We start from the raw sequence: 15,130 nt of genomic DNA on the forward strand, positions 1-15,130 counted from the left end.
AAAGTGCGCCTACGTGACTAAACCCAACTCATGTGTCATCTCCAAATCTTCAGAAAAGAACAAAGGCGATGACCCCATGAGAAATGGACCACACACATTGCATCACATCATATTAAAGTTCTAGTACACATAAACATATTGCAAACTTTCTTTTGTTCCATTTTCCTGAAGTTTTTGACAAACCTATATACCTATAAACAGTAACAACAACATAAGTTCACTTGCTTGACCAGAAAAACACTAACATTTGGGTCCTTATGCGTTTTAGGTACTACTAGTAAATTATGATACCACCCTGCTCTAGAAAGGAAAGGTAACCATTATTCATTCTCATCCTCCTGCCAGCACAACTATGGAAGCTGAATGGTGGGTCACCTATCACCAGATGCAGCTACTGCAGCGCCGCGACAGGGCGCCACCCTTCTCGGCGTTCACATTTTCCTTGGACTGCTCCATCATCTTCTCCACTAGCTGTATGAAATAAAAGATCACAGCCACAAGGTGTTTTCATCAGCACACACACATTGACTATTTGAAGACCTAGCATTTAGATTGTCACAAGAAATTGGCAAGTGATGGCGAGTGTAGGAGAATTTCCACATGATGGTGGGAAAATGTACATACCATTTTTTCTTGGTCAGCAAAATCGTCTTCTGCGACAAAACGGTGAAACAGTTTAGTAACGGTAAGAACTGAAAAGACTAAGAAAACTGAATTTTCTCATGGTTTTCATTGGTAAGCAACTTCGTACATCCTCAGCTTTCAGACGAGCGTTCTCCTCCTTGAGGTGGTTTAGTTCGGCTTCAAGCTCCTTGGTATAAGCCTGTCCGGTTAAGAAAGACAGAGAGTGTAAGTGTCACCAACCTTGTTACCAGTTACCACCATTGTAGAAATGGCATTGCATAAAGCCAACAATTTTGGTAGCCAAGTAAGTACCTGCTTCCTGCCACGCGATTGTGCGGCTGACTCACGGTTCTTGATCATGCGGTGGTGGCGGCGCTCAATGCTCCTCTCACAGGACTGATCCTCCGGAGCGCCGTGCTTCCGCGCGCCACCGTTCTCCATCATCGCTCTGTCACCCATACAGTTCATGCACAAACACTCTAGCATCTATCAAGCAATTGGGGATGACTAGGTCATCTATATATGAGTATATTGACTTAGGAGTCAAATGAGAACATTTGATCATAGGTCATACTCATCGTTTAATCACAAGTGGGGTTACCACTTTTACATAAAGCATTGTTGTGTTCACACCATTAGAGTTGCTTTAGCTCAATTGATTAGAGTAAAGCTCTAGATGTGTTATCCCCCTTAAGAGAGATCAACTAACCTTGGGTTTGTCGATGATGACTTCATGTAGGTGTTGAAGGTGTGGATGCTCAATGCTGATGTAGATCATTTGGAGCAATCCTTTGGAGTGAGTTGCACTTTCAATACCTACATGGGTTAGTCCCACAAGGAACAAACAAGGATATCCATAGACATAGAGTGATGTGTACACAAGATGGTTACCATGGAAGCATTAGGTTACCTTGTCCCTTGTCTTACCAACAAGAGGGTTTGTGACTCCTTGAACTAGTGCAAGATATGGAAGTTGTTTGCACTTGTCCTCGCCAAAATGATATGAGTGAAGTATGTTGGTGGAGTCACCCTCAAGAACTGTCTAGTTCTTGTTCTTCGGGATCCACACCATCTTGATGAGAATCATTGTAGTTGTAGTCATACTTGATGAAGTAGAACTTGATGTAGTCTTGGGAACCCACTTGACCAAGGCTTTGCGAGCTTCCTCGAATGCATCAATCTCCTCTTGAAGCTTGTCCTTCCCTTTTTGCTTGTGGTCTTGTGGTGGAGGATCATCTTGAGATTGTGTTCCTTTGAAAGAAGTAGGATCATACTTCTCTTGTTGAGGAACAAACTTCGTCTTGGGGTATTGATCTTCTTCCCACTCAACTCCATTGGCATTGAACTTTCGTTCGAAACCAACACCTTGATTCTTCCGATGTCTTCCTTGCTTGCGTACAATTTCCTCAAATTGCTTACTTCTGGCAAGGCTCTTGTAAACACCTTTCTCTATAATTCCCATCAATAAGCTATTTTCTTGCTCAAGTGTAACTTGGCTAAGAGAATAATTAGTGGAATCTAGAGAGCTACTAGAAGCAACAACATTGGATTTAACATGATTGTTGTTACTACTAGATGAAGAATCTTTCTTGTTCTTGTTACAAGATTTAACTTGTGGCATGTAAGTAGACAAGAGTAAACGCCTGGCAATGTAAGAAAAACTTTTCTTGCGAAGATCATCATTGATTGCCTTTAAAAACTCATGTTCTTGCTCAAGGTTGAGCTTTTCAAAGCGTAGCTCGTCATGAGTCTTTAAAAGTTCTCGATGATCTTCCAAGGTAGTTTCATGAGCTAACTTAAGAGTGTTTAGTTCTTTAGTTAGACGCTCAATCTCCTTCTTATCATCGTCATTCGTTTTATCTTGATTATCATGATTAATAGCAAGCTCATCATAGTTTTCATAACTAGAGTTGTCAACAAGTAAATCATCATCTCCTAGCAAATCATCTTCATCACTATTGAAATCAACATACTCGGGGTGTGTTACCTTTGGACCTTTAGCCATGAAGCATCTCCCAATTCCTTCGTTTGCTGAATCAAATATGTCGTAGGAGTTGGTTGTCCCAAGTGCTAGTCTGGCAACACCTTCATGTTGAGTATATTCGGAGTCGGAGTGATAACTTCTTTCGGAGTGATCGTCAGAGTTGGAACTGGATACCCATTCACCAACATGAGCTTGAAGTCTTCTTTTTATGTAGCTCCTTGATGACTTGTCCTTCCTTTCCGAGTCCTTCCTTCTCCGAGAGGGTCTTCGTTCATAACGATCATTTCTACTCCTTCTTTCTCTTGATGGTGATTCTTCTCTTCTACTTCTTCTTTTGTAGGGAGAATCTTCTCTTCTTTTGTAGGGAGCCATACACTCATTGGAATAGTGTCCGGGTCTTCCGCAATTGTAGCAATTGCGCTCATGACTAGAAGATCTTTTGTCATTTTAGGACCATGACTTGGAACTTTTTTCCATGCTTATACTCTTGTAGAACTTGTTGAAGTTCTTCACCATTAGACTCAATTCTTCATTGAAGGTTTGATTCTCACTTGATGACGTGGGAGCATCACACAAGGCTTTGTAAGCACCACTTGACTTGTTGTGAAGTTCTTCCTTATCCTTGAGTAACATCTCATGAGCAACAATTCTTCCAATAACTTCTGTTGGCTTGAGAACTTTGTAATTGGGCATCATTTGGATCAATGTGCACATGGTATCATATTTTCCATCCAAGGCTCTTAGGATCTTCTTTATAATGAATATATCGGTCATCTCTTCACTTCCTAAGCCGGCAATCTCATTTGTGATGAGAGCAAGCCTAGAGTACATTTCAGCGACGCCTTCACCATCCTTCATTTTGAACTTGTCAAGCTGACTTTGAAGCACATCCAATTTGGATTCCTTGATAGATTCGGTGCCTTCATGCATATCAATCAAAGTATCCCAAATTTCCTTTGCATTCTCAAGACGGCTGATTTTTTTGAATTCTTCGGGGCATAATCCGTTGAAGAGAATATCACAAGCTTGAGCATTGTATTGTAGCATCTTCAACTCTTCCGCGGTAGCTTCACGGTTTGGTTCTCTCCCATCAAAGAATTCACCTTGCAAGCCAATACACACAATAGCCCAAACGGCGGGGTTATGTCCAAGAATATGCATTTTCATCTTATGCTTCCAACTAGCAAAATTTGTATCATCAAAGTAAGGACCTCTACGGTCGTAATTTCCCTTGCTAGACGCCATACTCTCCTAGGTTGTGAAACCAAGGCTATGACCACCAAAAGCTATGGAAATCAAAGCAAATGGAGACCAAAGCTCTGATACCACTTGTAGGATCGAAAGTATGTCTAGAGGGGGGGTGATTAGACTACTTGACCAAATAAAAATCTAGCCTTTCCCAATTTTAGTTCTAGGCAGATTTTAGCAACTTAGCACAAGTCAAGCAATCAACATACACATGCAATTCTAAGAGTATAGCAGCGGAAAGTAAAACAATTGCACATGAAGGTAAAGGGAGGAGTTTGGAGTGTGCAAACGCAATTTGAGACACAGAGATTTTTGGCATGGTTCCGATAGGTGGTTCTATCGTACATCCACGTTGATGGAGACTTCAACCCATGAAGGGTAATGGTTACGCGAGTACACAGAGGGCTCCACCCACGAAGGGTAAATGAAGAAGCAACCTTGTCTATCCCACCATGGCTGTCGCCCACGAAGGACTTGCCTCACTCGGGTAGATCTTCACGAAGTAGGCGATCTCCTTGCCCTTACAAACTCCTTGGTTCAACTCCACAATCTTGACGAAGGCTCCCAAGTGACACCTAACCAATCTAGTAGACACCACTCTCCAAGATGTAACGAATGGTGTGTTGATGATGAACTCCTTGCTCTTGTGCTTCAAATGATAGTCTCCCCAACACTCAACTCTCTCTCACAGGATTTGGATTTGGTGGAAAGATGATTTGAGTGGAAAGCAACTTGGGGAAGGCTAGAGATCAAGATTCACGTGGTTGGAGTGGAATATCTTGACCTCAACACAAGTGTAGGTGGTTCTCTCTCAGAATATGTATGTTGGAATTGTAGGCATGTTCTGATGGCTCTCTCCATAAATGAAGAGTGGGTGGAGGGGTATAAATAGCCTCCACACAAAATCTAACCGTTACACACAAATCACCAAACTCGGTGGGATCGAATCATGAAACTCGGTCAGACCAATTTAGTTCAAAAAGTGAACGTTAGGAATTTCGGTGGGACCGACATGTCAACTCGGTGGGACCGATTTTGTTAGGGTTAGGGCATAACGTAATCTCGGTGAGAACGTTTACACAAACTCGGTGAGACCGATTCTGGTAATGGACTAACAGAGAGTTGGTCAGGCAAACTCGGTGGGACCAATTCGCTCATCTCGGTTGGACCGAAGTGTTACGAAAGGGAAAAAGAGAGTTTGCATTGCAATCTCGGTGGGACCGATAGCTCATCTCGGTTTGACCGAAACACTATGAAGGGAAACAGAGAGATTACAATCCCATCTCGGTGAGACCGAGATCCCTATCGGTGAGACTGGAAAGACTAGGGTTTCTGGCAGTGGCTATGTCAACTGAACTCGGTGGTGCCGGATAGAAAATTTCGGTGGGGCTGAGTTTGACTTTTGGTTTGGGTCATATGTGGATGTGAGAAAGTAGTTGAGGGCTTTTGGAGCATATCACTAAGCACTTTGAGCAAGTAAGCCATTAGGCAACACCTTATCCCCTCTTAATAGTATTGGCTTTTCCTATGGACTCAATGTGATCTTGGATCACTTAAAATGAAAAGATGTAGAGTCCTGAACCTTGAGCTTGAGCTAATCCTTTGTACTTAGAATTTTGAGGGATCCACTTTTCTCATCCATGCCATGCCAATCACTGAGCTTTCCTGAAATGTTTATCTTGAAATAGCATTAGCTCAATGAACTATATGCTGTTAGGAATTACCAAAACCACCCAGGGATAGTTGCACTTTCAAATGTTTCCGTTTCCTGAAAAACAACTTCCACATCCATTTGTGCGTAATGCCAAGGAAGTGTTGGAGGGTTCGTGGTCCTTCCGGATTGAACTCCCCCATGCTGAGAGGCCTACGCTAGCATGGCAGAGCTCGGCAGACTAGCATTACTTGAATCACGTCGACAAGATCTATGTCCTTCTCAAGGAGGGTTCAGATGCGGCTCTGTAGGGTCTGCACTTCATCAACTGATCCCCGGTCCAGCCCCTTATTGATCCATGATGCAAGCTATAACGAAGGACCAGAACGGAATGCAGGTATAGCTGCCCACTTGGTGCTACGGGGTTCCGTGATGTAAAACCACTCTCGCTGCCATTGGTTGAAAGTCTCTGTGAAGGAGCCTTTTGGCCAGGGAGTGTTGGTAAGCTTGCTTACTATAACACCGCCACACTCCGCCTGTTCCCCGTCGACTACCTTCGGCTTCACACTAAAGGTCTTGAGCCATAGGCCGAAGTGTGGGGGGATTCGGAGGAAGGCCTCGCACGTGATGATAAACGCCGAGACATGGAGGAAAGAATCCGGAGCTAGATCGTGAAAATCTAGTCCGTAATAAAACATTAGCCCCTGGACAAAGGGGTGGAGAGCGAACCCTAGCCCTCGGAGGAAGTGAGATATGAATATGACCCGCTCGCCGGATCTGGGGGTCGGAATAACCTGTCCTTGAGCAGGAAGCCTGTGGGGGATCTCCGTGGTCAGGTATCTGGCCGCCCGAAGCTTTGCGATATCCTCCTCTGTAATGGAGGAGGCCACCCATCTACCTTGAGGGCTGGGTCCGGATATGATGGGGAAGCTTGGAGTTATGGAGTCGAACCTTGGGTGCTAGAACTTGAGGTTGGAAAGGCTGAGGAGAGGTTTGGCGTAAAAAGACGGCCCTTGGTTCCTTTATAAAGGTATCGGGTATTGAACACCTCCTCCTGAGCCTGAAGACTTGCCTATTCCTAAGGAATCTTTCCAACAGAACGGTTGCGTTACCCACGCTCGCATTGATGAGAATCCCGCAATAAGGGGACACGATCTCTGCTTTGACAGGACGTGCCAATAACAACCACACCTCGAAACATGGAACAGTGGGATAGGAAACAGTTCGAAATGAATAACCCGGCGAGCATGATGTCACGTTATAAAAATTATCAGCAGATTGGACTCGTAAAATACTATGCTCTATGGCTGTGGTACTTATGTTACAGGTCCGGACACGATCATTATGTCCGTAGACTATCTTGGAGTTCGGAAGGAGGAACCCGCCTTGCAATGCCGAAGACAGATCTACGCGTCGGATACCTTGTCATTGAAGCCAGGTTCAGGGGCTGCTGAGGGAGTCCTGGACTAAGGGGTCCTCGGGTGTCCGGCCTGTTAGCCATGGGCCGGACTGATGGGCTGTGAAGAACACAAAGACTGAAGACTGCACCCATGTCCGGATAGGACTCTCCTTGACGTGGAAGGGAAGATTGGCGACGAACTATGTAGATTCCTTTCTTTGTAACCGACCTTGTGTAACCCTAGATCCTTCCCGTGTCTATATAAACTGGAGGGCTAGGTCCGTAGATAGGCCGAATCCTCATAATCATAGCTAGACTAGACTTTTAGAGTTTAGTCATTACGATCTCGTGGTAGATCAACTCTTGTAATAATCATATTCATCAAGATCAATCAAGCAGGACGTAGGGTATTACCTCCATAGAGAGGGCCCGAACCTGGGTAAACATCGTGTCCCCTGTCTCCTGTTACCATCAACCTTAGACGCACAGTTCGGGACCCCCTACCTGAGATCCGCCAGTTTTGACACTGACACCAGCGTCACACACACCCACCCACCCCCCACACACTAAGACTCCATCTCTCTCTCACACACGCACACACCCACCCCCACCCCCCAGACACACACGCACACACTAAGACTCCATCTAACACACACATGCTTTAGGCAGAGCATTTGTTCCTACCACCCTTCGTCCAACCTTACCCGTATGATAAACAATCACCTTAATTTACTTGTATAACATGGACAAATTCCACTTTACTTTAGTAGTTAGAAAACTTATCATCTCTACTCTTATAAAAAAAATGAGTTGGTGATGATGGTGTGCCTCCCATCTTGTAATATAAACCGTACGATCTATATCTGACGTATAGAAAGAAAACTATGATAATTTTTCAAAAGATACCCACACCTCTCTCCACATCCTTATCTCCCACAACCTCATTGCTGAGCAATTAAAAAAGGAAGTCTCTGGAACAATCTAGCACGGTGGCCGCTACCGCCTGCCAGCGCCATCCATCCCCATGCCTCCGCCCAGTCCGACCACCAGTCACCACCATGCTCCACTCCTCCTCACCTTATCTCCCATCTTTCATTTTTTGATGAAATTCTCGAGATACCAGTTTTCCAATAAAATTCTCGAGATATCATTAGTTTTTACACATGGGATTACTCCTGCATGGGTCAATCACAATAGGTGTTTTGTAAAAAATGCATATTGATGTTCTGTGTAATGCACGAGCATCTTGCTTGTAATTATATAGCACAAATCACGAGCAGGAAGTGACATTTTTTACACAACCATGTTAACATGGCCACGTAAATCACTAGCTAAAGTGTAATACCATTATACTTATATCCCGATGCAAAAGGTTGAGTACATGTCCGAAGAGTAGAGTCGCACACACGCACTCTGTCTCTCAGAATCTCTCTCACACACCAGTTACGTGACGCCCACTTAAGCAGACACGTATGTTACAATTTGTGCACCCGTGGGTACACATGATGGTGCACATTTATTTAAGCCGGATGGCGAACCCAAACAGTACCTGCATTCATTCCCCTCCTGCCGCCTCTTCTCTGGTCGCTGTTGCCCGATAGCCATGGCCCGGCCGAAGGTAACGACATGGCGCTTTAATCTGGAAATTTTATTGGTCATGCATGCATCTTTTTGTGCTAGCACTCCTATATAAGGGTTGACCGGTTGCTTCCCGTTGACATGTGTTGGCGGTGGAAGAGGAAGGAGAAGGTAAGCGGGCTATGGAGTAACATTTTTACTACAATTTCTTAGGAAACTGAGTGCAATAAGTGAGTAGTTTTGCAAACTACTAGTACTACACCTGAAACGGTTAAAAACCAATACTCCCTTGCCGAGCGCGCTTCCCGCATGAAATGGACAGCGTTGCCCTGGAGCGTCAGTGCCGCATTAATGCCCGGCCAGAGCAAAGGCGACCTCTCACTGGCGCCGACTTTGAAGCAGCGCGACGGCCGAGAGAGCGTTGCTTCCCGGTAAACCCGACTACTCCGCATCGAGGCTGGCCATAGTTTGGATGAGTCTCCATCGTGGGGAGCCACACTAACTGCGATGATATGGATCGTTCCATCTATGAAGAACACGCGGGACTAGAACTACGAGACGGACATGTACCCAGGAGTGGACGTACGAACCTGAGTAATGTAGCGCAGTAAGTGAAGTAGAAAGGCACAAATAGTATGAACATGCGTGGCATATAGGCATTTATCTCTTACTATGTACCACTAAATGTTGAACGTGCAATGCACGGTGATGTTATGGAGTACGTGCCTAAGTACTCTACTACTACTATATTAATTGGAGGCACATATTAGGTTTATATTTGTTTACATGTATGCCCCGAGACCTTCCAACTAGACGTGTCTTTCTCTCCGGGTCGCACTTTGTATCGTTCATACCACTAGTACTACTACGTGTGGTCTCCGACCCAGAAGTGGAAGAAGTGGAGACGCTCGACCACGCTGTTCATGTCCCACTCCTTTCGCTGATGTGTGGGACATCCAACACGTGCCGTGTTTGGCACTCCTTCGTCGTAAGAGTTGAAACGCTAGCATTCATCAGAAAAAAACATAAATCAGCAGTGATACTATACCACGCGGTTTCCTTGCTCCTCGATATCGGAAAGAATACTTTCGTTCACCAACATGTGGGACGTCGACCATCTTGGTCCACTTGCCATGCACGCAGAACTCCAAGGGAGAGTCACCCCGGTCGTCATGCCGCAGTAATAATGACTAATGAGCCGTCAAATCACAGGCCCAACCTTTCCCACTGTGAAGTTGCTTGGACGAAGGAACCATCATGGCTTCGCTAAATTCCACTTCTTGAAGAAAACTACTGTACCAGCAGTACTGCTAGCTACAGTAGTTACTCCAGCAGAGGCCTCCTTTCATTCACAGGATAGGAATTTTATAGCAATATGAAAATCATAGGAAGTGAGATGACATGCATCTCAATTCCTATAGAGAAAGAGATGCCATTTGATGCATAGGATAGGAATTTTTCCATTGAGTCTAGGCTAATGTACTGGTAATTTGTTCTAAAAACTACAGTAGTAAATAGTAGTACTGGTACATGCTCATACTCAGACACAGACACAGACACACACACTAACTACTAGTACTACTACTTCTCACATGCTGGCCAGACGCCGTCGTTCTCCTTCTCGTCTTTGTCGGCGACACCCCACCGTGCTTGGATCTCCGTCGACCTCTCCGCAGCAGCGCGTGCGTCCTCTTCTTTCTTGCGGCGGTGGGCCTCCCTTTTCTTGAGTGCTTTCTGACTTCTCCGCTCCCTCTGTGTGGCTCTGGCCGCCTCTTGCTCTACCGCCCATTCGGCCTTGGCACCTTCAAATTCCGCCCACGTAGGTGTGAGGTCGCGAGCGGCGATGAACTCGGCATGGCGGGATGCCATCGCTTCCCTACCATTTTGTGTGTGGTCGTGGGAGGCGAGGAACTCGGCGCGGCGGGATGCCATCGCTTCCATACCGGTTAGTGTGCGGCGCGGTGGCATGAACGCGCTTGGTGAGAGCTATGGGGTGGAGTGACCGGACAACCGTATAGTGCATTGGTTTGTCAAGAGCTCAAGGACAGAAGACGAAGGAAATTTGGATTCCCCTTCAATCCTGGTCATTTATTACCGAGTAAAATGCATTGGCGATCATCGAACTTGTGTTGATAGCTCACTTTGATCATTATATTATACGTGATGCACACATTAGCGCACACCGTCCATAGAGGCAAGTAGCATGTACACGTGCAGACACTCATGCTCAGCTGTCAAACCATGCATGCTAATGCATGCACGTCGCCCTCTCAATCAAAGTCCTGCTCATGGTGCAGCGCAAATGGCAAGCCCGTCACCTGCGCGCCCCGGCGGTGCCTGACATTACTATTTAGAAATTTGATGGAGGCCTCCGCGAACTCCGAGCATGTATTCACCTGGCTCAACACCAATGGTCATACTCGGGACTCAGCGCCTTGCTCATGTATATCGTCCATCACAACGACAATATATAAAACAACCTAACTAGAGAGGGTACTATGGTATGGAGTATGTACTATTGTGAGCGACCGATCATAGTGCCACTGCACACGAGTGTGTGTCTGATCGATTCGTCCATTATTCGTAAGTTATGCATGCTTGTGTGGTGTCTAATGGTGGTCGTCGAAGGCTAGCTGGCGACAAGACTGGTTGCATGGACGCCTGGTTGTCAATACATGCCGCATACACTTCAAAGGCTCGTCATCCATGAGTTCACATTTTACCACCACGCCAGGGTCTGACCGCCTTGGACTACCGAAACCCCTTCCATCGCTAGCGCACGCTTCCCGCCTGAAACGGTCACCGTCTCTCCAGAACTTCAATGCCACATTCACCGGACTTAACAACAGGCGCAGTTGGTGTGTCACTGACATGCGGGCCAGCTGCCCATTGGGCCCACATGTCAGTGACCCAACGTACCTGCAGTTAAGTCAGTAAGCAGCGTCCGCATTCACACCTCACAAACCTACTCTGGCGCCAGCCGTCCTTCCATCTGCCGCGGCTCATTGCCATTCGCCCGCTATATTAACTTGAGCCCCAGCTCCCAGCCATAGCCAAAGACCCACACTCATTCTCCTCCGGTCCCTTCCTTCTGTCGGCACCACTCCAACCATGGCCTCCTGGCGCTCCAAAGCTCTCTTGGACGTACTATCGCAGGAGCAGACGAAGGACATTGGTGGTTCCGCTCCGGGCGGGCTCCAAAGCTCTCTTGGACGTACTGTCGTAGGAGCAGATGAAGGAGATTGCCGGCTCCCACCAGGCCGCCCTCTGCCGCCACTACCATGAAGCCAGCATGCGTGCGCGGGCGCAGCCGACAGCGAGGAAGAGTAGTACACGGTAGGTCGCCACCGCTCAGGTCCCAGGAAGGCCACTGCTCCTCCACTCAATCAACGCCAAGCTTGGTGGGATAAACATCGGTGGCCGATTAGCCGCTTGACAGCAACGTGGAGGCGGAAATCTTCAAAACCTTGTGCTCCGAAGGAGGAGGTTATCAAGGCAGATGAGGAGGAGGCAAAGGCAATAGCCGGCTTTCTCAGGTTCATGGCCGGACATGGTGGTCGGGCAACGACTATCATTTAGATTAGGTTTACAGTAGGTTTTAGTATGGTTTGTGCGAAATATGTAATGGATTTCGTCCAGTTTGTAGGAAAAGTTTTCGAAATGTAATGAATTTCATCCGGTTAATTTGAAATTTGCTTTGTTTGCATGAATTTCGTCCGGTTAGTTCATATAGTTGTCGAAAGATATGCGGGCAACATTGGATGGCATCCATCAGTGTCCTCAGACAGATGCCGGTGTAAATTTGTGGGCCAGTGTTGGGGAACACAGTAATTTCAAAAAAATTCCTACGCACACGCAAGATCATGTTGATGCATAGCAACGAGAGGGGAGAGTATTGTCTACGTACCCTTGTAGACCGTAAGCGGAAGCATTATGACAAAGCGGTTGATGTAGTCGTACGTCTTCACGATCGACCGATCCTAGTACCGAAGTTACAACACCTCCGCGATCTGCACATGTTCGGCTCGGTGACATCCCACGAACTCACGATCCAGCAGAGTGTCGAGGGAGAGATTCGTCAGCACGACGGCGTGATGACGGTGATGATGATGCTACCGGAACAGGGCTTCACCTAAGCACGGCTATGATATGACCGAGGTGGATTATGGTGGAGGGGGGCACCGCACACGACTAAAAGATCAATGATCAACTTGTGTGTCTATGGGGTGCCCCCTCCCCTATATATAAAGGAGTGGAGGAGGAGGGAGGGCCGGCCCTCTATGGCGCGCCCTGGAGGAGTCCTACTCCCTCCGGGAGTAGGATTCCCCCCTTCCCCAGTTGGACTAGGAGAGAAGGAAGGGGAGATAGGGAGGAAGGAAAGGGGGCGCCGCCCCCTTCCTAGTCAAATTCGGACCAGAGGGGAAGGGGGTGCGCGGCCTGCCCTGGCTGTCTCTCTCTCTCTCTCTCTCTCTCTCCACTAAAGCCCATTAGGGCCCATATACTCCCCGGGGGGTTCCGGTAACCCCCCGGTACTCCGGTACATGCCCGAACTCACTAGGAACCTTTCCGATGTCCAAACATAGGCTTCCAATATATCGATCTTTATGTCTCGACCATTTCAAGACTCCTCGTCATGCCCGTGATCACATCCGAGATCCCGAACAATCTTCGGTTCATCAAAACACATAAACTCATAATACCGATCGTCACCGAACGTTAAGCGTGCGGACCCTACGGGTTCGAGAACTATGTAGACATGACCAAGACACGTCTCCGGTCAATAAACAATAGCGAAACCTGGATGTTCATATTGGCTCCCACATATTCTACGAAGATCTTCATCGGTCAAACCGCATAACAACATACGTTGTTCCCTTTGTCATCGGTATGTTACTTGCCCGAGATTCGATCGTCGGTATCTCAATACCTAGTTCAATCTCGTTACTGGCAAGTCTCTTTACTCGTTCCGTAATGCACCATCCCGCAACTAACTCATTAGTCACATTGCTTGCAAGGCTTATTGTGATGTGCATTACCGAGAGGGCCCAGAGATACCTCTCCGATTGACGGAGTGACAAATACTAATCTCGATCTATGCCAAATCAACAAACAACATTGGATACACCTGTAGAGCATCTTTATAATACCCAGTTATGTTGTGATGTTTGATAGCACACATGGTGTTCCTCTTGTATTTGGGAGTTGCATAATCTCATAGTCAGAGGAACATGTATAAGTCATGAAGAAAGTAGTAGCAATAAAACTGAACGATCATTATGCTAAGCTAACGGATGGGTCTTGTCCATCACATAATTCTCTAATGATGTGATCTCGTTCATCAAATGACAACACATGTCCATGGCTAGGAAACTTAACCATATTTGATTAACGAGCTAGTCAAGTAGAGGCATACTAGGGACACTCTGTTTGTCTATGTATTCACACATGTACTAAGTTTCCGGTTAATACAATTCTAGCATGAATAATAAACATTTATCATGATATAAGGAAATATGAATAACAACTTTATTATTGCCTCTAGGGCATATTTCCTTCAGTCTCCCACTTGCACTAGAGTCAATAATCTAGTTCACGTCGTCATGTGATTTAACACCAATAGTTCACATCTTTATGTGATTAGTTCACATCTCCACGTGACTAACACCCAAAGGGTTTAGAGTCAATAATCTAGTTCACATCGCTACGTGATTAACACCCAAAGAGTGATAATGTTTTGCTTGTCAGAGAAATTTAGTCAACGGGTCTGCCACATTCAGAGCCATAAGTATTTTGCAAAATTTTTTGTCTATAATGCTTTGTACGGAGCTACTCTAGCTAATTGCTCCCACTTTCAATATGTATCTAGATCGAGACTTAGAGTCATCTAGATCGGTGTCAAAGCTTGCATCGATGTAACTCTTTACGACGAACTCTTTGTCACCTCCATAACCGAGAAACATTTCCTTATTCCACTAAGGATATTTTTGACCGATGTCCAGTGATCCACTCGTGGATCACTATTGTACCCTGTTGACAAACTTATGGTGAGGTACACAATAGGTCTGGTACACAACATAGCATACTTTGTAGAACCTATGACTGAGGCATAGGGAATGCCTTTTCATTCTCTTTCTATTTTCTGCCGTGGTCGGGTTTTGAGTCTTTACTCAACTTCACACCTTGCAACACAGGCAAGAACTCCTTCTTTGACTGTTCTATTTTGAAATACTTCAAAATCCTTTCAAGGTATGTACTCATTGGAAATATATCAAGCGTCATGATCTATCTCTATACATATTGATGCTTGATAACCCACAAGTATAGCGGATCGCAACAGTTTTCGAGGGTAGAGTATTCAACCCAAATTTATTGATTCGACACAAGGGGAGCCAAAGAATATTCTCAAGTATTAGCAGCTGAGTTGTCAATTCAACCACACCTGGAAAACTTAATATCTGTAGCAAAGTATTTAGTAGCAAAGTAATATGATAGTAGCAGTAATGGTAGCAAAAGCAATAGTTTTGGTTTTATAGTGATTGTAACAGTAGCAATGGAGAAGTAAATAAGCGAAGATCAATATGTGAAAAGCTCGTAGGCAATGGATCAGTGATGGATAATTATGTCGGATGCGATTCCTCATGCAATG

At 45.8% G+C, this 15,130-nt stretch overlaps 1 pseudogene; it reads right to left on the minus strand.

Annotated features, from left to right (window-relative positions):
- Positions 1-120: 120 nt before the first annotated feature.
- LOC125547021 lies at positions 121-1,092 on the minus strand (annotated as a pseudogene).
- Between the last annotated feature and the right edge of the window lie 14,038 nt (positions 1,093-15,130).

This window comes from Triticum urartu, chromosome 3 (assembly GCF_003073215.2).
Source record: "Triticum urartu cultivar G1812 chromosome 3, Tu2.1, whole genome shotgun sequence".
Taxonomy (NCBI): domain Eukaryota; kingdom Viridiplantae; phylum Streptophyta; class Magnoliopsida; order Poales; family Poaceae; genus Triticum; species Triticum urartu.